At 36.3% G+C, this 22,739-nt stretch overlaps 1 protein-coding gene across 1 annotated transcript in view; it reads right to left on the bottom strand.

Annotated features, from left to right (window-relative positions):
• The window catches only part of ROBO1 (roundabout guidance receptor 1), a 698,066-nt gene that overhangs the window by 555,878 nt on the left and 119,449 nt on the right, over positions 1 to 22,739 (bottom strand). The window lies entirely within an intron of this gene.

Raw genomic sequence — 22,739 nt, 5'->3', positions numbered from 1 at the left:
TCAAAGGGATATATTTTAATTTTAATGTGCAGGGGAGTCATATTCATAACCATTATTAACAGCAGCACATATTGTAGGGAAAATCTTCATATACTAAGAACAGATTCTATTTTTATTAGTCATACTGTATTTTATCATCTGTCTCATTACAATCAATCAATAAACGTGTCTGACAAAAAATATGATTGTGAAAGGTATGTAATCACAAATTCAGCCCTTATTACAAATATAAGAAGGTATCATAGCCATTCCGAAATAGTACCAATTCTATTTTTTATCATCTAAATTGAGACATTACAATGGTAGGTAGGTTCATGAGCCATGGAGACTTGAAAGAAGACCAGCTGAAAGTGAAAACCAGTTTTAGAGAATTGGAACTATTTAAAAACAAAACAAAACAAATAAACCAAACATGAAATTGTGTACTCTGCTAACATTTTTCTTGCCTTGATTCTGAGTTGGGATTCTAGATGAAAAAAATAATGTGAAGAGAGAAACAAAGTGTGTTCCTTGTAAGGACATGAGGAAGAATTTTTACTGTCGAACTATTGAGTACTGTTTCCAGACCTGGACATTGGGACCTCCAGCTCCAAGTGTTTTTTAAACAGGCTGCATGAATCTGTTCTGCTCAGAAGGGCAACCCCACCACTCGCGCTCAGAAGCAACTTACTGCTTTCACAATATCACTAAAAATCAGTGGGACTATTGAAGCACTTGTTGAACACAAGTAATGGCATTGAGTCCACCCCTAAGCAGTCAAAAGCAGAGAAAGATGAAAAAAAACCCCACTGCCCATTTGCCAGTGCTGAACTGTGGTGCTGGGTGGTGCATTCCCCACAGTTTGCAAGAAATTGATGGCAGGAGCAAGAGCTGCCTGCAGCTCTCCTGAGTCTCAGCCCAATATCTGTACCACCACACAAACACCACTAATGCGTTGCAGGTACTCACAGCTTTGTTCTCCTGGGGAGGTCAGTGCACAGTGCCACTTCTTTCCCAATGAATGCTTCAAAAAGCAATCATCTCTCTCATTGACAGATATTTCTCTCTGTCAAACTGTTTTTAATGGCTCTCCACGTATTCTTGGCTATTTACATTTTCTCTACCTCCCTAGAAAACATATTTTTAGAATTGTGTGGTGCTACCCAACAGAGATAAGTCACAGCAGAGGTAAGGGAAAAGAATATTTTGCTTGCCCATCTCCAGGGGAGATTACAGCCACTAGCCTAGGTGATTTATTGTCTTGGATTGTAAACAGCATGCTGTAGCCTGCAGTAAAGACCCCTTGTAAAACAGCAAGGCATTCTGCTTTAATATTCTCTTACACATACTGCTGTCAGCCAGGACAAATTCACTGAAGTCAATTTTCACTGATATAAAACCACACAATAGAAAAGAGTAAAGCTCTAAATACTCTGGTATTGTACCAAAGAATTGAAAAAAAAACAACCAAAAACATCAACAACAACAACAACAAAAACCCAAAACAAAGCAAAAAACTACACAAGCATAATAATAGAAAAGTTTCATCAAATGAGAACAAGATATTCTTTCATTCCCCACTAGGAAGCAGTATAACCATGTTTCCAACAATCTGGAAATAATAACTATTCAAGTCAGACTTCTGGAATATTTAAAGAGAAGACCACAAGACAAAAAAAGCCATTTCAATCTGATGACTACATCAACTACTCGTGACACCAAATGCCCCTGCAGGACAGTAAAACTGAAGAGAATTCTGAACATGATGGAAAAGCTTCATGGAAGGTATTTTTCTCATGATTAAAGGAAATAAACCTTTGCAATCTCTCTTGCCTCATTCCTGCACATGATCAGCAAGCAAAAAATAGACAAAAGGCACAGAACCTCTGCTACTTTACTGTATTGCACCAGGCAAGCTGCTCAGTTACAGCTTTTGAAACTTTCTCACGTCTTTGTAGAATGCTTTTATAAAAGTCTGGGTGGTATGGTGCATTTATAAAAACATGAAAAAGAATGACAATATCATCCTAAAAATCTATGGGACGAACTTTACCAGATTGGATTTGGGGCTAGATTAGTGTTTAGGAGATGGAAATGGTGATAACTCTTGCTACATATATATATACTTTGTGATAAGGTGTTTTGCATTTGTCTTTAGCGAGAAAAGGAGTGGAAAATACTTAATCTCTGTCTATAGGGTCAATGAGTCCATAATCCTCCTGACCCTGAAGTCCTAAAGATGTCCTAATTATTTCAGTAATGTCATATTCTTAACTGAGATTTCATTAGCAAAAAATGTCTGAAGGTTTAGATTCTCCTGCAATTCAAATATCGCAACAAGATTACTTATTGTGGTAATAGCGCTTAAAATTTACATCCCCTCATTCATCAGCTACTTCACAAACATCAGCTAATAAGGCAGACTTGGAGGTGTTTATTTTCTTTACCTTCTAGACTAGAAACCCAATCCAGGGAAGTGATTCATTAGTCAAGAGCAATGAGTGCCAAAGCCCACAATGTTACTTTCTCCAGCCCTTTTTTGCTACCTGAAACCACTCTGTTACACTTCTTGGTGCATATCATGTTTCAGGACATTGCTAAATTGAATGCACTGCTTTAATTTCTAACATATTTAGTACTTTCCAGAGTATCAAATACAGTTTTCTTACATCTTAATCTCCATTTAGAAGGTTGGTTATTTTTGAAATATTACCAAATGAAAATGTTAGTTTGATAAATACTTCATAATTTTCACAATTTGCAAATATGTTACTGTTTTATACTGATACAAATAATGTTTATCTCCCTTACATCTTTTCTAGGCAGAAAGTTTCAAAAATAGATGTTTTGTACAAAATGGTGGGTTTTTTTCAATCCTGAATTGTACTCTCTAAAACCTGTACTCCAAGTGATGATACTACAAACACTTCTCAGCTCTTCTGAATCTTTCATATTTCTCTTTCTTGCACATCAAGACATTTCCCTTGCTCTAATTTAATTCTGTCAGTTTGGAAGACTGCTGACCAAGCCCTTGGCAAAACATCCTGTTGGTATTTACTCTAGCCTTAATGTAAAATGTCATTGAAATTCGCACACACACAAAGGATCAGCACAGACATCGCCTAAGAGAGTTTACATGACCCCCTAGGCAGAAGGGTCATCACTAGAAGGCAGGTTAGGTTGGGCTGGATAAACAGACTCACCCACTCCCATTTCATGCCAGTCTCTGCAATCACACAAAACACATGCTGTCAAGTTAGCAGCACTAAAACTCTTTTAATTAAGGAAAGGATTGCAGGAAAACATACATTCTTATGGAAGCATAAAAACTTTAATATTGGGTAGGTCGATGCTGGAGATTCTGTAAGCCAAACTGGTACCTGATGGAAAGCTAGAAACAACACAGGCCAAACATAACAAAGGAGGGAGAGGAGAAAGATACTCTGGGACTGCATCTCGGGGCCTCAGTGAAGGCAGTAGCAAAAATTGCTAAAACTGCAGACTTAGGACTTCATTCTGACTTAAGACTTCACAGTTCTCCCCAGGCCTTTTGGTGAGCTTGCTCTGAGCCTTTTGGAGCAGGAGGAGGGAAGAGTCCTTTCTAAAAGCATTTTCAAATTTATGTTTCATAGTAATAATAAAACACACTCTCTAAAGCAGAAACGCTAGGATTTCTCCCCCCTCAATGAACACATTTAAATATAGAAAATAGGATGAAAATATAGTACCATGCATCACAGCCAGCAGTATAAATGATACAGAAATGAAATATAGCCTGGCTGGCAGCATTCCAGCCTTCTTGGCTACTTATCAACTCTCTGATGTGATGATATGTTGCATGAGATTTGCCTCCCTATCTTCTACACATAACCCTTATCTGACTGGGGCCTAAACAATGGCCTTCAGAGGAAAAGGATTATGGATGCAGCAGTTTGCACTTCAAGCTAAATTCCACAATTAAGTATAATTATGTGCCATATGTTTTCATCCTTTCAATTTTAGGTTGTCTTAAAAACTAAGTAAGTAAATATGTAGGCCCATAAAATAATGGGCTGTGTCACTGCCCTGATGCAGCATCTGTGGTACGCTTCTGCAATTCTAAAATGAAAATACAGTCAATTAAATTATTCTAAACTAAGCTATCAGAATTACAGGGTGGTTACCATATGTATGTGGAACAGTTTTGAAAGTTTTCCCACTTTTACTTCCTGCTATATTCAGCTGCCATTTCAAACCTCCTAAATGTTGAAGATCACAAAGGAACCAACAACAGTGCTCCCTAAGCCAGTACAATTTGCCCAGAAAACGAATGAAGGTACAACCTCTGCTCATATATTCACAATGAGCATTACTGGGAACTATAATTTCATTTCTATAAACCTCTAAATTCAAGTACTTTTATTTTATTTCTTTGTTTGGACTTGGTTTTGGGGTGATTTTTGAAGCATTTACTCAATTAGGAATAAGCTCGCATTTAATTAATTAATCTCGGATACTCAAGAAAATATGCTATTTTCTCCTTTAAAACAAAGAATTTTTTAATACTGTGCAAGCACTACAATGAAGAATACACCTCTGAAACCCTAAGAATTGGAAAGCTGTTTCAATTACAGAAACTAAGTCTCCAAGACTGAAAATTAGGTATTTTAAAAGAAGATAATTCTAGTAGAGCAGACATGTAAGCAATTAACTTAGTTGACAGTGCAGCAAATAAATTGTCCTTATAAACTTAATCTATTTTTATATATAAAATATATAACTATGCAGTTTTAATGGAACATGAAAAATAGCCAACAAGCCCTATACATGCACAATGTTGCCTTACTTCCAGTAAGATAATTATTAAAGGATGTCCTTTTTTGACTTTTAAGAATTGTGCAAAAAATGGACTCATAATGGAAGTGCTACAGGAACCAGTTGGGGTTGGATGTATTTCCTCAAAAGAAACCCCACTCTAATGATTTTTATCTGATACTTTAGATGGCACATTTAGGTCCAGCTTTAAAATAAAAAATATGCAGAGCCACGCTTTTATCAAATGTTTGTGAAGCTATAACTTTTTTCCAGATCTTGATTATTTCTGAGAAAAGAAACCCACCACACACACACAGCTTGAAAAATCACAGAAACTGATTTCTAGTTCTATTTCCCATTACCCTTCCCACATTAACTCCTTATACAAATACAGGCTTAGAGTAAGCACCTTCATCAGGTGTGTCATTAGGATGAACAAAGAGATGAATGAATACAAGGGGGAGATTCTAGAAAGATTTTTAAGAATTCAGAGCTGTTGTCACTCATCTAGTTCTTTGACCATTTGAAAATGTCTTTTATGATTAAAACCTTCCCCCCCCCCCAACATTCCCCAAGGAATATAATTGAAGACTCTGCTAATTAAGCATTAAGGGCTCTCTGTGACTAGCGGTTTTCTTTTTCCTCAAGTAGTTTTCTATTGACAACTACATAGCTGTTGTTGGCTGTTGATGCTAATAACAATTAACATTCACTATGGCAGTTTGTGTACACAGTAACATATAAAAAGATATTCCTACCAATGGAATAAGACTACAGAACAAACCAACAATGCTCCGTTGTCTAAATCCACAATGAAAGACAAAAAATGCACCTTTAAAGACATTTGGAAATATTTCTTCCATAGTGTATATAGGTCCTGGAGTGCTGCTTTTTTAGTTTTTAGAAATTCACACTAGAAATAATATTCTAGGAAAGAAAACAGCAAACAATGAAGATAAATTCTCTTTGGTGACCTTGGAGTCCTAACACAGTTAACACACTTGCTACAGATAAGCACCAGTAAACTATAATTTTAAATTAAGACTGTGAAGAAATGTACCACAAGTATGAATCAAAAATTATTTTTCATTCCTATTTAAAGATGCATTATAGCATCCAGAAGCTGGCTACAGATAAGAAAAACTCTTGTTTTCAGAGTTTGAACAACTGATACTCTTGGTCTCTTGCAATGTCCAACTACCACCCCAAATCCCATTCATTCTTGACCTCTACTCCAATAACAATCTTCACAATCTTCTTTGAGCATTTTATTATGGAATAGACCAATTGAAGATTATTATTATTATCACTGACTTTATTGAAGCACTGCACTTCCATTAAGCTAATATGCTTCTGCTGAATTTTTACAGTTAGCCTAAAATGCTGCACTTATTTTATAAAAATAATACATCTCATTCTTCACCTTACAAGAGATTCTTAAATGAACCAAAGCTCAAGAGTGAACTTCCCAAATACATTCTAAAAGTTCTTTTTCTGATCTTGCACAAGCTGCTCCTTCAAAAAAGTAGTAAAGATAGCACATGTGTGGGGAAAAAGGGCAAGAGTAAATCAAAGAGGTAAGAGAAACGGGAAAAAAATTAGCAAAGTCACAAGAGAATGAATCAAGCAGAATGAGCCAAAGAAAATTTGGGGCTCAGCCAGGAATCAGGAGATTCCTGTAGCATGCGTGCAGCTGTATATCTAATATGACAGAAAGAAAAAGTAGAACCTTATAAAATGATATGATTTCAGATAATGCAAGTGATTAGAATAGTCCAACATTCTCAGCATTTTCAGACACCACATGGTGTGCACATCCTGCAGATTCTCTAGAGAGATACATATCTCCCTCCCACTCTTACTCTAGTAGAGAGTCCATGCTATCCTGAAACAAGAACATGCCTGGTGGCCAACAGCAGAGTTCAAGAAGCATTTCATGGCTCAGAGCCCGAACTGAGAGCTCTCAGTCAGCCTGGTCTCTCACTGGTAATCCTAAACCTTGACTCTGTTGCATAAATCTTTAAATAGCTTAAACTCTCTTTCCATTGATCACTGACAAGGTATTTAACAAGTTTTGTCCAGGGAAACATTCACTGCCCATGATCTCTTTAGACTATAAAGAAGGAAATAATTGATGATGTAGTAAACACATAAATTTATGATTACCTGGAGCAGGTTTCTCTAATTACTAGCAGAAGGTTATGTCAGCTTCTGTACCACCTTGTTTGTTTGCTTGTTTACAAATAAAGGCCATAAAGCCTCCACTTTCTGCTGTCCTTCAGTATTTCTATTTAGGGTACTAAAAGCAGTTGGAGCTGCAAGGGCAAAGACTGTGCCACAGTGAAATGGAAATTAAATTCTATGGTCTTGGCTGGGCTGTGAAGTGATGCACATAAGAATCAGAAAGCAGAACAAGGTATCATGAGATGTGCGCAGTGACAGTTTGCTGCTTTTACAGCGCTGTATGGATCAGCCAGGGAGGCATTTTGCACAGAACATTTTGCTGGGGATACCTCTTGGTTTTTCCTCTCTCAGTTCTTACAAGTGATGGAACAAAATAGAGCAGGTGGCTTGGGCTCCATCTGGATCCAGTGCTTAGCATTATTATTCCACAGTAAAAAACCATAGTGAGTCCACATCTTGGGTACTATGTACAAATCAAAGGTAGTGTATGGCACAAATAGAAATAATACAGGAAAGAGCAACAAAATTGATGGGAGACAGACAGCAGAGTTTGCATGAGGAGGGATAAGGTAGCCTAGGATTTTTCAGGTGGTTTTGATTCTGAGAGTTGACCATTTATTTGATGCTGTTGATTTATTTTGAAATAATTTCCTGCGTATTTTTATTTTTATGCCTTTCAACCTTTATTTCCTAATAATCAACAAAAATAAGCTCTTTTTCATAAACTCATTTCATTGTTTAAATTACAGTGCTCCTTGTCACAAAAGGTTGGGAACATCAAAAATAAAAATTGTGACTGCAATTCCCTGCAGTGGAAGACAGTTCTGAGGAGACAAACATGGGCTTTGTGCTTGTGACACTCATGACGGGATGTGGGAAGGGATTGTCCACTCCTGATGCAATGAAACTGAGCTGACCTCAACACAGAAGGGTCTGGAGAGCAGCTTTTAGGCTACCTCAGATGGTGAGGTGCAAGTTAACAAAGGAGTCCAACACAGACTACAAAAGCAAACAACTAAACTGTGATGGTTTGAGTCCATGTTCTTCTTCCCAGCTATTCCCATCTGGGAACACCCAGCCATTTTACTGGGATTTACTTTAGCTGTGCATTTCAATTCTGAGGTCAACCTATATTTGATTACAAGTACTACTGCAGCACTGTACTAACTCAAAATCCCAAATCACATCAGATAATCCCAAATAAGTAAATCTGATCTTAAATTTCAAACCCTTCATATGGGGAATATAAAAAAAAGTTGGTCAGAGAGAAGCGAACTTGATTTTAATGCAGTCCGGTATGGTCTGATCACTTAGTCTAAGGATCTTTAAGGACTATTAAACACAATTATTCAGTACAATAATTCACCTGAAATTCCCTAATCTGCATATGAGGGGAAATACCATCTTACAGCAGTTCTTCTTCCCTAGGCTGCTAGTCAGAAAAAAACCCAAGCTGATCCTTTAGCCTATTCTGGTACATTGTTCTTGCATGGGATGGTTCAGAAACTCCAAAATAGGTCTCTCTGTTTACTTAGTATCTTTGTTTATTGGTGGTGCAAAGGGTTGACAGCAAAATCTGGTCATTTATTCTCAATTTTCATCTTCTGTATCTAAGTCAGTTTTTGTTATGACACAACACAACGCTTACAGCTTGCATCCCATGACTATTCAATATTTTTGTTAAGTGTTGGAAGATCTCTTCAAAGTCTCGGAGGAGTCTAAACAAAATGTCAGTTATGATCTTCTTAATATGCTCATTTATTAATGTGCTTGTAAAAATTCAACAGATCAAGAAGGGAGAGTTGTTCTTTTTCACACAGCCTTTCCTGCTTAGGATTGTCATGTAGTTGTCTCCCAGGTTTTCCCTTGCCCTAACAGACAAGGTTGACATGCATGGTTTGGGGGCCTGTAATCCTTTGGCTCAAACACAGATCTCTGTAAAATGTGGATGCGATGTCTGTCACTCCTCCAAATAAGAAAAACCCACATTTTTAATAGCCTCTTGCTCATTTTATACTCCCCTTTTTTTAGCAGATTTGAATCTGCCCTATTTGATTTTAAGTGTGAATAGTCCCAGAAGCTCTTCAAATTCTCAGATTTTATTGCCAGAAAAGGGAGGTATTTCCTCATATCCATGGGTCAGAAAGTCATGCATACAGTTCATTTAGCTGCTTACCACTTTCCATTGCTCCCATAATTTCCATTTCTACATAATCAACACATTTCTTACTTAAACATCATAGAAAGGTTTCCATATGAACTCTCTGTGTAAGACAATAGCTCTTTTAATGTGTTTAAATGTATCTCAATTAGTTCTAAATGACAACATTAGGAATCCATTTTCTACTACCTTTTAGCAGTTATCAAGATTGGCTTTGCCACTGGTGCATACACTGGTACAAGAACTCCAGCTAAAAAGGAGTTTAGCTGTTATTGTGGCAGAGGAGTTTTATATCATCACTGCTGAAGACATAGGTAAATGTCAAACACTCTCTGACATTAGAATAACTATACTTCTTATTAAAAATTGAATTTAATATTGTTAAAAAAGAAACCACTCAAAGACTAAACTAGACAGAAAACAAATGCAATTCCACCTTATTTTCCGGCAGTTAATAAATAAACTTTAAACAAATTAGTACATGTGCTCAGAACAGGCCTGTTTGAAAAATAATCTTCTGAGCTCATGGGAAGTGATGGTTTAGTGAACAAACTTAATTTCCATGTTTTCACAAAGACGAAGAATGAAACCAAATACTTCCTGCATGCATCTATGGACTCACACCTTCAAGTTAAATCCTGCCATAGTCAACAAGCAGAACATTCGACAAATTCCATTTGCCATTTCTTCTTCTTTTTTTTTTTTTTTAATCTCTTGCCACTCTGCAATTCATCATGCTAAAATCTTTGATCCCTAACACTGAGCAGACATGAATTTCCTAAATGACTGAAACTTATGGGTAAGTGTTTCCTTTTAGAGCTGTATGTAAATGCAATGTTAAATTTTATTTTTGTAATCTCTTTAATCAGAAACAAGGGAATTAGCCAGCTGTTTGGAACTGGTGTTAAGATCTAATTAAGCATCTGATTGGATTTCTGCGCATATCAAACAGCAAAGGCTGGTATTTGCACACAAGACCGATTGCTTTCATTAAAATAAAAATCCCACCAAATGACAACAGAAAGGGTTTACTCCAATAGTTTGCCTCAGAGATATCCCTCCACAAGAAAGCATACATCAGAATGGCAAAAAATTTTGCTTTATGTGTCAATCACACCAACAGGATCCCTTACTGAGTGACACCTAGCTTTCCCTTACATCTGTACTGCATGCTCCTGCAATACGCCAAGGAATTGCCTGTCTTGAAGGCTTCACACAGGAAAAAAAAATCCCCACAAATTGTCAATTACTCCAGTGTGGAAAGAACCTTTACTGCCACCTGTGCACATTTCATTTTTCTTTATTTATTTGGTGTGCTTTTTGGTTTTGGGGAATGCTTTTTGGTTTTTAATTGCTAGTGAAGACCTATTTAAAAGGATTGCTGTTGAGGTTTATGTATTTATACCACATATTGCCAGAATTATTATGTGTGGTAAAGCAAAAACCAAGTTTTCCCCTTTTCATGGGATAATGTCCAGAGATGAGTACTAAGAAAGATGAAAATGTATCCTGTTTTTTAATTCTAACAGGTAAGTACAATAATGAGCTAAATTTCAAACACAGTTTTATGTTATAGGATAAAACTTGTTAAATTATTGGAGAAAACTGCCTTTTTAAGCAGTTTCACCTCAAGAAAAGTAGGAGCATCTCCCTGACTATTGCAATCAACTCTGACTTGGGTCATAGCACCCATGTTCCCTATGTGCTAACTAGGAACACATCAGTGGCAGGAAGGAGTGCCATTAAAGCAGGGCAGTTAATCTCCTTTTGTCTCCTCAGTTTCCAAGAGTGGATTAGGGTTAAACCACCGAGATTGGTTTAAAAATTCAAAGGATTGTACAAAGTTTTCCAAAGAATAGCCAAAGTGGTTCTCACTAGGAAATAACTGTTCAGTTTATAGCAGAAAATTCTATCTGGTCTAGTTATTATAAACAAGGTATTTATTCCTAGAAAGAATAACACTCATATTACTACATATTATAACAATGTTGATGAGATTGAGCTTTAAATTCTTGAGCAACTATTATTGTTTATACCAAATATCTACATAGCCATGAGCCAGTGCCATGGATGAAAGAAAGAATTTCTTCCACAAAACAAGCAGGCCATATGTAAGCTCCAACAAAGGATATTTTGTCCATTCCAAACACACTGAATATTCTCCACCATAAAGCACTAAGAGCAAACAATATTTCCTAAGATAAAAACCACCTGGGATGGAATATTTGAGCTCTTTAAAAAGTACCCCAAGCAAACACAACCTCCTCTAGAATGGATGATACTGAAACTGAATGTACGTAGAGAAACTGTATAACCTTCTGTCTAGCAATATATAGAAGTACATTAGACACACACACACATTTGTTTATACCTACAAATAATTCTCAGCACTGTTTTTTTCAAAATCCAAAGCATAATATCAACCTGGTTGTCTAAAAAGATGAGAAGACTTCCTCTCAGCACACCCAGCCATGCCAATCAGAATTCTATTCATAATATGTCTCTGATTGCAAACAATCTGTGACTTAATATGTGGTTATTAGTCTCTGAGTTCTTTATGTAAGTAACAGAATATCCTTTCTATCTGTTCTGTTTTCTCATTAAAGTTCCCTTCTTCTTTCCCAGCTACTGAAGGGTTTAGAAACTAATATTCTCGATGATAGCAAATGATGGCTAAATAGACTTCTCATGGCAAAATCAGTTCCAAGCCAGTTCTGATTGTTACTTACCAATTATGGTTCATAAACTAATTGTTGGAATTTTTCCTTTTTTCCTTCTTCTGTAGAAAAAACATTAGATAAATTCTCTTATACAAAATAACCTACACACAAACTTGAAGTTACACTCATAGCTACTCTCTTGCACAACAGCAAACTGCTCTGAAAGTAAAATACAGTGGCAGATAAGATTTGCTTTCCTCAAATTCTCCACTTTAAATATTATCCTAAAACAACAATTACTATCATAGTATAGACATTACTCAGTCAATTTGTAGAAGGAATTCTTCAAAAAGTAACTATGTTTTCACATGGTAACTTTGACTAAAACACTTCTTAAGGTTTGATCTGTGTGAAGAGAGTTTAGAAAACCCACTTTACACATATAGCTCTCCATGCCTTTAATTTGAAAAAACTCGATTTAAAAATGAGGGAGTCAGCTATTTTGCATGTGTTCACTGGCCTTTTCCTGAGATTTGGACAGGGTTCCATTCAGTCTAGCTCTCTGTGGTCTTTGCTCGGAGACTGATTCCACTACTCATTGTTTGTGGAACACTAACACCTGGATCTCTTTTGATGGAACAGGGTCCAGACAAGAGCTATCTCAGTAAACAGCATGAAGAAAACTGCCCCATTGCTATGAAGCTAGGAATTTAGCTGAAACTGCCCCGCATTTCATTAGAGCTTTAAATCCTCAGGTTCTGAAGTCACATGATTCTGCCAAGCTCTCAATCTTCATTAATTTGTCTGAAGAGACTGAAAAAAAATTGGAAAAAATACAAAGAATTTAAATAGCTGGAAAGAAAAATAAAAGTCATTTTTTCTCAGCCTATCTCATGATTTTTTAAAGCTTTGGGTAGGCAGTGTTGGATGTGAGTGATATTTTCAGCTTTAACTTTTTATATTAATAATAAATGTTATTACAGTTTCCAAGAGAAGAGGAAAAAAAAACCAACAAATCCCAAGTATCAACTGTGATGCAACCACACTTCAGAATAGACAGGGAACCCTCACATAGCCCACACTGACTGTAACAATGGTTCTGTAAATCAGCTATGAAGCAGCATTGACTGCATAAAACCATGTGCTCAGAAAATTACCTTGTAGAAAGAAATCAGACAAGGTAACATTCACCTAGGAACTCTGATATTTTCATAGCCTATGGTGGGACTCAATGATCTTAAAGATCTTTTGCAACCTAAATAATTCTATGCTTCTAATTATTATTGAACAGAAGGTCTAAACACATTTCCTGAATTCTCAGTTCAGAGAAAATTTCCTTTTCCCTAGTTGTTATCAATATTTGCCCATAAATAGTTTTCCCAAGCCAAAACAATACACAAGAGTCTTTATCTCTCTCAGACTACCTTAAAATTCAGATTAAGCATTTGTCCACAGCTGAGTATAATATTTGCCAGTATACCTGAAATCAATTCATGGCCTGCTGGCTGGAGACTAAACTGTCTTAATACTCACAGGTATTAAGAGTAGAGCTTTTAATTCAATTTAATTTCAGATGGAGTTGATTTCATTCTAAGTGTAGACAACCACATGTCCCTGTGCAATGGCATCATAGGCATTTCAGTCACACTTCACCTTGGAGGCTCAAGTACTTGTTGCCTTGGCAACACCATGCTTAATGTGTTTCATTTTGCCTCTTTTCTTTTGTGATTATGAACTTAAAATGGAGGAGAAAGTAATAGATCACACCTTTTTCTAACCAAAATCCTATTAAAGTAAATGCTAATTAAAGCCATCACAGGAGTGATCACTTCATAGACAAACCATGAGAACAGTATATGTTTATAGAAAAAAGACAACCTGCTCTCTCAGAAATGAACTCAGCTATTCAGGTTTTTAGCTTATTGTCAGCACTAGATGCCATTTCCCTCAGAGAATAAGAATGAAAAACATCTTTTTTCCCTCTGTTGGAGAAATGCTATTAATTTTATAATATTTTTATAACTCTCTACACACATGCATACTGTATTTTAATAAATGTTAAAATAATTTCTTAACATTTCAGATTTTAGAATGATGTCAGTACCTTCAGTGAGATCACTGACAACCTTCAGAACCTGCAGCATCTTTGCTGCTCTGACAACACCTTTTAATAATGGATAGGCCGATGGCACCGTATATCTGCACAAAAAGATGCACATACTCTTGCCCATTGCTCACACTCAGTTTTACACACCTATGTAACACCTGCACTCGCAGCTGCAACTGAACACAAAGAGATCAGAGCTCTTAATTCTTCAACAGGTACAAAAATTAGGTCCAAGTGGAAGACACAATGGAGGCACTTCTGATCTAATCCTCTCAGCATCTCAGTTCCTCATTTACAAATCAGGATAATGCATCTCTTTTACCTTGTTGGAGTCACCTGAATGTAAGTTCAGTGGTATTTCTAAATCACTCAGATATGTTTGGAATGAGCAAACTGGGAGAGAACATTATAAAATTAATTGCTGTTTTCAAAGCTAAGCAGTGAATTCAGCCTGTGTCCATAAAACCATGAATATTGAATACTACCAGTAGTTTTAATCATCCTTCAAATTTGCCCCATTTCTGTCCTTTAGAAGAGCTACTGGTTTTACGTGAACATTTCAGAAAGAGTAGTGGATGACATGGTCTGGCACACAGATTTTATGAGTGTGCAGTTGGGATTGTCACTCATGGGTGGCTATGCCAGACATTAATTGTATAGATGAGCCTGAACAAATGCAAACAAAATGTTTCTGGTGCATTGTTGTGTGTTTTCTATGTAAAGAACAGAACAGTATTTGAATGAGCTGTTTGACAAGGACCTAAGAGGTTTCAGTAATTTTTAGTTTTAACTGTTATACTTACCTCACTACATGCAATATAATTTAGACAGACATGCAGGTTATTGCAGAAATAATTTTTCTATGTCTGCAATTGACACACAATGTTTACTTGAGTCTACTTGACTTGGCCTGGCTGGAAGAAAAGGATCTAAATGAAAAAGGTTTTTACTCTATTTAAAATATGGAAGAGATAGTGTTATTACCTTTATTTAAATACAATTAATGTTTTATTTGGAGACACTTCCAGGCTGCAGCATTTCCCCACTACCACTACAGTGAATGCTGCATATGCTCTGTTGGAAACTGAGATCCTATTTTAACATTCAAGGTATCATCCAATTCACATAATCTTTATTAAAAAAAAAAGATCAATTACTCCTTTCCTCCTAAAACCTCATATTTTTCCCCATTTCCATTTCCTTGGTTTTATCTTACGGTTACAGAAGCCATATTAATTTCAATACAAACTTAACAAAACCATGGTGGTATCTAATGCTCCTGCCTGTTTTCTTTTGGGGATAACACCCAAACTTTGAAAAAGTTCTTAGACTTTTTGCCAAAGCCAATACTCTGCTCACCATGTTCTCTCTCCCTATCACACACCCCGGTGCATATGCCTGTACACACAAAGAAAAAAACACTTCTAGCATCAAGCAAGCAAAAATATTAAGCGTTTTTGAAATGAAATGACATATTTTAGCTCTGCAGGGTTATGTATTTAACCAACTGGACTAAATCTCAGTTCATATAAAAATAACTACCCTACACCCAGCAATTATTAAGACAGTGCTGATCTTTAATGGTGAATTTGATCAACCATTTACATCCTCACCCTAAACCAGTACGAACTGACACAAAGAGAAGTTCTATGGTTTTATGCACTATATACAATTTGCTGGTAGTTTCTGCCAATGTACCCAACAACAGCTTTCTTCCATCAGCAAAGTTTCTAGCAGCAAACTGGACATGGAGTGTCTTTAATGTTGACTTATGGGGACAGACAGTTAAATATCCTATTATTTGGGCTTGACCATATACCTTTAAATGCATAAAATGCAATGAAGATAGAAGATGCAGAACAGCATATTTTCCAGAAAGCATCCCACTGAAACATTTCATCTCTGCTATTAAAGGCATGATACAAGTGTCATGAAAAAGTTGCTCATACATTTATGCTGTCACCAAATTGATTAATGATGAAGAGGAGGTGAACAGTTCAGCAGAGTTAAGGCTGAATCTAATACATACCAAGGCACAGATATTTGCTGAACAAAAACGATCTTGTTTTTATTAGTTAGGTTCAGATTTGATGGGATGAACCATTCAGCCAGACACAGTCGTAACTCAAGAGAACTATAAGCAGCAATAAAGTGTCTCTTCTACTACGGCATTTTATATCTAAATGTACAGATATAACATGGGTCAAATCCTACCCTTTATAATTAAAATGCTTGACAATAGATTTTCAAAAATATTATTAAATGAATATACTCTCATCTGAGTAGAAGTACTTGCCTACCATAATGCTGCACAGTTTTCCCATTCAATCGTCTCAGGAAAAGATGTAATTCAAATAAGGATTTTTTTGAAGATAAGTAATGGAACAGGGAATTTTCATAACTACAAGAAGCCTATGCACAATCCGTAGGCTTAAATTTCACAACACCCTTGGGTTTCTTTGCCCACGGAGCACTGGGCCATCGAGTTTGCCTCCTCACATATTTTTGGATGTGAGGAAATGAGTAAGGAGGACATTTGCCCAATTTTTTCCTTATTTCTCTCCCTCTCTCTCTCACTGAAGCTCATGAAATATGCAGAATCTAACAAATGAATGTTTAAAGGGCATTGAAAGGATAATTTAGGAGCATATTTGCAGTTCCTAGAAAGATGTTTTTAATCACTCATCATTAAGTACAGTTATCACATTAATCTGTAGTAGTGTGAACCAGCAAGGACATGGACCATGGCCAAGTACACTGGTAGAGGAATTAAAGGGCCAATGAAAATTGAGAAGGAAAACAACAGAACTATATTTTATGATCAAGACCAACAGAGGTAAAATCTGACAATTGAAATGTTTAAATATTCTTAAACGATGGAAATTTCCAACTCAAAAAGTATGAAATAAAGAAAATATATTTCAAGGTATATTATCACAAACTTTTTAATGAATTTTCAGTTGTTAGTGATTTTACGTGTACTATAAATTTAATGTTATTAATAATTTTCAATAATTAATAATTAAAACCATTAATAATTAATTTGCTTATTGGCAAGGGATCAGTGCCTATTATTATCTATTTTAAGCAGCAGTAATTGTCAGGATGCTCTTGCCTCCTAAGACTGGTAAATATTATTCATTTCCTTATGTGATTATAATTATTTGTTTAAGGGCAGGTATTGCAGTTTTTAACTAGAAGCATTGTGATAGATACTATGTAAGCACACTTATATCTGATGTGATCCTTGCCTGGAAACTTTGACATTCTAGCTGAAAGGAACAATAGAATGATTATAAAACAAACAAGGGGAAAATGAAGACAGAGTTCAATAACAAATCTTTTTCCTTACAAAAGCAACAATATGCATAAATAATATATTCTCTACCCTTTAATGTATTCTATTTTCAAACTCCAGCTTCTATTTGATCTGCTTTTGACTGGTTTCGCACTAATATCACTGCTGAAATAGATGTTCATGCAAACTAATATCCCCAGTAAAAAGAGAACAACTTCTATGTGTAATTTGGAAACTTTGTGAACTTCAGGTTTTAGTAGACCTCTCTTGAAGAAAGTGTGTGCACTGCAGTTACAATGTGAAACACGGCCAAAAGTGACTCTCTGGTCATTATAGCTAAGCCTCATCCAAATAAAAATCTACTTAACATTCGAGAACCAGATCAGTCTATTAACCAGGACATACATACAGATGTGTATCCTGTGGTACTTAAAGACATTAAATAAATTCCAATAACCGACTTAAATTAACATGCAGAAATTATGCATGAATATCTGAAAGTACTTTAAACATGATTAATGAAGTCTGGATGATAATTACTTTAGGAAACCAGTAGCATTAAACAAAGATAATTCTGTGTAAAAGAACAAAATTCATCAAAAATTTTAACAAATGGGTGAAAGATTAAAGACAAAAATCCAACTCAATTACAGTCTATGGCCCCAATCCAGCAAACCACTTAGAGCTTAAGTTTAGTTTTATCAAAGTTAACAGACCTCATCAGTCTAAAGATAACCATCTGCTTCAGGCACTTTCTAAACTGGGGCCTATGGACTCTGTGCAACTGCACCAAAACACAACATATTTGCCTGGCAATAGTTACATATTTGACTATTAATTCAAATGCTACCTTTGTTCAAACAAAGCATACTCTAACAGGTTTCAGTGAAACACAAATGATTATGTTTCTAGCACTGGTACACACAGCATGATCTGGAGCATTTTCCAGGAAGGTAAGAGGTCTCTGATCTCTAATCGTAGAAAGAGACGATGAGTTTTACAATCTTCTTTTTGTTTTTTTTCTTATAATATGGGCCTCTTAGAAACACATTTAACTATTGAAAAAAAAAATTCCAAGATGGTTGAATGAAATTTAAGCATAGCCACTCTGGCAGCATTTAGCATTTACTTCAACTTTTTAGAATGAAAGAAATCTCCTAAACAAAAGGCACAGTCTTTTGGGATAGTGATAAGAACACTATCATGGGCTCTGGATATCAGTAGAGAGCTCTGCTGAAAATTGGGGAGCAAATCTTATTAATAATTATGTTGGAGATACGGCTTAGGGAACAAATAGTGCCCTTGGGAGTAGGCCTAACTGCATGTGAAATTTGATGATCTCTTCACCACTGAATCACCAGCTCCTGACACATTTTTAGACATGGGTTCAATAAGAAAAATAAAAAAACAGAACAGGGTAGTTTAAAAATAAACTTGATTAATTATATGTTGATTAACTGTTAAGAACAGGTACATAATATAAAATGAACCTGTAAACAAGTGTTTAATCATAGTCAACTCAATACAGAGCAAAGTGCAATCTAAAAACTCAAAAATCAGACTGTGATATTGCTCTGGAATGTTGAAGACAAAGATGGAAAACAATACCAGAGACTGTTTTCTAGGTAAGAGGTACCTCTATCAGAGAATGAGCAGAGGAAGGACTAGCTGCACAATAGCAGGCATATTTTCTTAGAATTGCTTCTTGAGGGCATAAAAATTGGTAAAATCTGAAAAATTGTGACTACATTAAAATATATTTTTGCGGGTTTTGATAGTACTTGACAATGTAATACAATTTTACATTGAAATTTCACTTGAATTATTTTTTCCCCCTTTGGTAATTACAAAAGGGCAAACAAATAAGGGCTGACTTCACCCACTGTCTTGATGACTCAAGATTTGATTCACTAAGGAGAAAGTGGATGTTGATAAAGTGCTGGTGAGTCGAAGTGTGGTGTTGCTTGTCTTCTCTTCTTATAAAAATCCAATATCAAGAGCAGAAAATTCCTGACAAATGTTTCAATTTCTTCTCAGTTTGAACAGTTTCAACACATGAGATCTTATCTCAGGGAGTGAGAGGTGTTTGAAGTACTAATGATGGTAGGACTAATGCTGAAGTACTAATGATGGACTGGACATGTTCCCAATTCAATCCTTTTAAAAAGGAGCAGGGCTAAAGCACATAGTTTGGAAACAATATTCTAACCAGCAGATTAGAAAAAAAGCGTCTTCTAAAATGCAGACATTGTCACAAGAACACCAGAGCACAGACATTTATGATGGGTTGGCCATGGCTGGATGTCAGCTGCCCACCAAAGTGGCTCTATCACTCCCCTCCTCACTGGACACAGGAGAGAAAATAAAACCAAAGGTTTGTGGGCCAAGGTAAGGACAAAGAGAGCTCACTCACCAGTTACCATCATGGACAAAACAGACCTGACCTGAGGAACTTAACTGGATTGATTCCAAATCAAATTAGATTATGGTAATAAGAAATAAAGGCATGCTTAAAACACCTTCCCCCGTTCCTCTCTTCTTGCTGGGCTTAATTTTATTCCTGATCTCCACCTCCTCCTCCCCAGTGTTGCAGGGGAATGGGGTTCATCACACATTGCTTCTGCCTCTGCTTCCTCTGCAGGGTAGGACTCCTCACACTTTTCCCCTGCACAGGGTGGGGCCCCTCCTACAGGGGACTGTCCTTCTGCTCCAGCACTGGCCCCTCCATGGGGTGCAGTCCTTCAGGAATGGACTGCTCCAGCATGGGTTCTCTATGGGGTCACAAGTCCTGCCAGCAAATTTGCTCCAGCATGGTATCTTCTCTCTATGGGCCCATAGGTCCTATCCAGGAGCCAGCTCCAGTGCAGGTCTCCCTTGGGGTCAGAGACTCCTTTGGGCATCTGCCTGCTCCTCTGTGGGCTGCAGGAGCACAGAGCCTCACAATGGTCTTCATGGGCTGCAGGGGAATCTCAGCTCCTGGAGCACTTTCACCCCTTCCTTCTTCACTGACCTTGAGGCTGTTCCTCTCCCATATCCTCAGCCCCTCTCCAGCTACAGTTTATATTGCACAGTTTTGTCCTCCCCTTCTTAAATGCATTATTCCAGAGGCACTAGACTGCCACTGATGGGTTTGGCCTTGGCCACTGGCAGGCCCATCTTGGAGTCTCCTGGCATTGTCTCCATCAGACAATAAGGGAAGCTTCTGGCAGCTTTTCACAGAAGCCACCCCTGGAGCCCACCCATCACCAAAACCTCACTACTCAAACTCAATACAACATTTTCACTCCGTTGCATACAGGGGTTCATTTCATATAATAGAGATTCTTTTGCTTTGCATAGTATCATGTATAGCACAGCCATAATTTGAAAATATATAGAAACATTTCAGTTAATCAAAATGTTGGAACAATAAAATGTGTGCAAAAAAAAATACACAAAATGTTAGTCACCAGCCATATGGAAGAAGACTGTGCACAATACTTAGATTAATTCACTGGACATAGTTGAAGTAGCTAACCATTAAATCTTCAAAAATGAACATTCATCCTAAAAATTTTATTCCACATTTCAGCTAAATTTTTGATAATTTACAACTTATGTGAGTAATAATTTTGGTAACTTGAAAAAAGCTTCATGGGTAGGACTCAGGCAACATGTTCAGTCAGTGAAACTTGGATGTAACAGTTCTCTCTTTTTAGCTGGTGGCAAGACAGAAAACAATACTGTCATGATGCAGTTCCAGGGATGTATATAATCAGGAACTGTCAATCCTGCCCCACAAAAACCCACTTAATAATGTGCAATTCTATTTGAGATCCCTGGCTGTGAAATCACTGTTTGTCTACACTGATAATATTAAATTGATTACTTTAGAAAGCATCTGGGTTAAGCTGTCATTCTTCAACTTATGCATATTTCTTTCAACTCTAAAAAAAATTCTCTCTAAATAAATGTCAAGAAATAAATGGGTGAACTCACCATGAAATCAAGCATATATATCTATTATTCTTCACTTGCAGAATTCTAACAATTCTATAATTTAGTGCATCAGATACACTATGTTGAAGTATTTCCCTTTTAAGAACCAGAACACTTTTATTGTTTCAACAAGTTCTTACTCATAGAACGTTTACAAAGACTGCAATATCTTTTTCAACAACAACTTTTTTTTTTTTTTTTTTAATAGAGTAAGCATAACTTTCAAACAAAATCCAGAATTCACTTTGTCTCAGGTTCCCCCAGCTGGATTTTAAATTTTTTTTAGCCTATTTAGTTATAATTGAGAAAAAATATGATATGAGATAAACACATGGAAGCCTGGCTTTTTAAGGGTTTCATTCCTTCCTGTTGCAAGTCAGAGACTGCTAGTTCAGCAGGTGTGAAATTCCAGTTTAAGTACAAGCTACTCTAATTTCACAGTTGAATCACAGAGTTGCCACAGAGTCTCCATTGAGAAAATTCCACGTTTGCATGCATTCAAGGTCATTACTGAAGGTGATTGAAATGAGACTCGACATCTCCATTTATTTATTGTCAGAGAATGGGTCTGAAATTTGCACTGGCTCTAATCACTCTGATTCCACGTCTCAGTCAAGGTTATTGCAGTCTCATCCTGCCTTGACAAAGAAGAATTTCCACTTCTAAAACCCTGGCTTCCAATAACTCCCATCTTTGATCAGATTTCAAGCTCAATAATTCAGACACAGGTACCACACAATCTGCTTGTACATCTCTTCACCAATTAATATTATTACCTCTCATTGGATTAAACCAGTATCTTTTTCTTTCCTTTACTATATTCCTGAATGCTTCATTCAATGAGGCACCTCAGCATCTTATATAACACAGAACAAAGTTTAAAATAGATGTATACTTGTGCCTGTGTTTAACAAGACAACTCCTTCTTTGCATACATATATTTACACATATAGGCATATGGTATATATAACATATATTCATAAAAATGCAAACATGCATCTAGAGAGACTCATATAATGAGAGAATTTAGACTTTACACCCAGATAGAAAAGAAACAATGTGTGATGACTAACAGCAATTTGAATCATGGTTACACTAGAAGCTCTATAATGAGAATGAAAATCATCCAAATATTGAAGAGTACTGAAAATCTTACTAATTATTTAAAATGAAAAATAATTATGCCCAATAACTGTTTTGGAAAGTGAAGTCCTGAACCTCTGAAAAATATGTTATTGAAAAAACCCAGCATATTTAGTTTCAGTTTGAATAGTCTTAAAATAATAAAATTTCAAAGGTCTATGAGCAGTTCATATGAATGGGACTGTTTTACCTCCATTACATAGATAGAAAAATTTATGCACAGAAAAATTACCATACTTGTCCAAAATGACACATTAATCCAGAAATGTTGAGAAGCCACCACAGACTGTAAAATTCCTTACTCTAAAAATTATATGATTATAACCTCGTACTATTCCTTTCAGAGCTTGATCAAGTCCTAGGAATCATTAATTTCCTTTCTTCTCTAGCATCCTGATGCAGCTCCTGAAGTCTACAGGTTTGTTGGTTTGATTT

The sequence above is a fragment of the Corvus hawaiiensis genome, chromosome 2 (genome assembly GCF_020740725.1).
Source record: "Corvus hawaiiensis isolate bCorHaw1 chromosome 2, bCorHaw1.pri.cur, whole genome shotgun sequence".
Classification (NCBI taxonomy): domain Eukaryota; kingdom Metazoa; phylum Chordata; class Aves; order Passeriformes; family Corvidae; genus Corvus; species Corvus hawaiiensis.
This window is presented reverse-complemented; position numbering and strand designations above follow the sequence as displayed.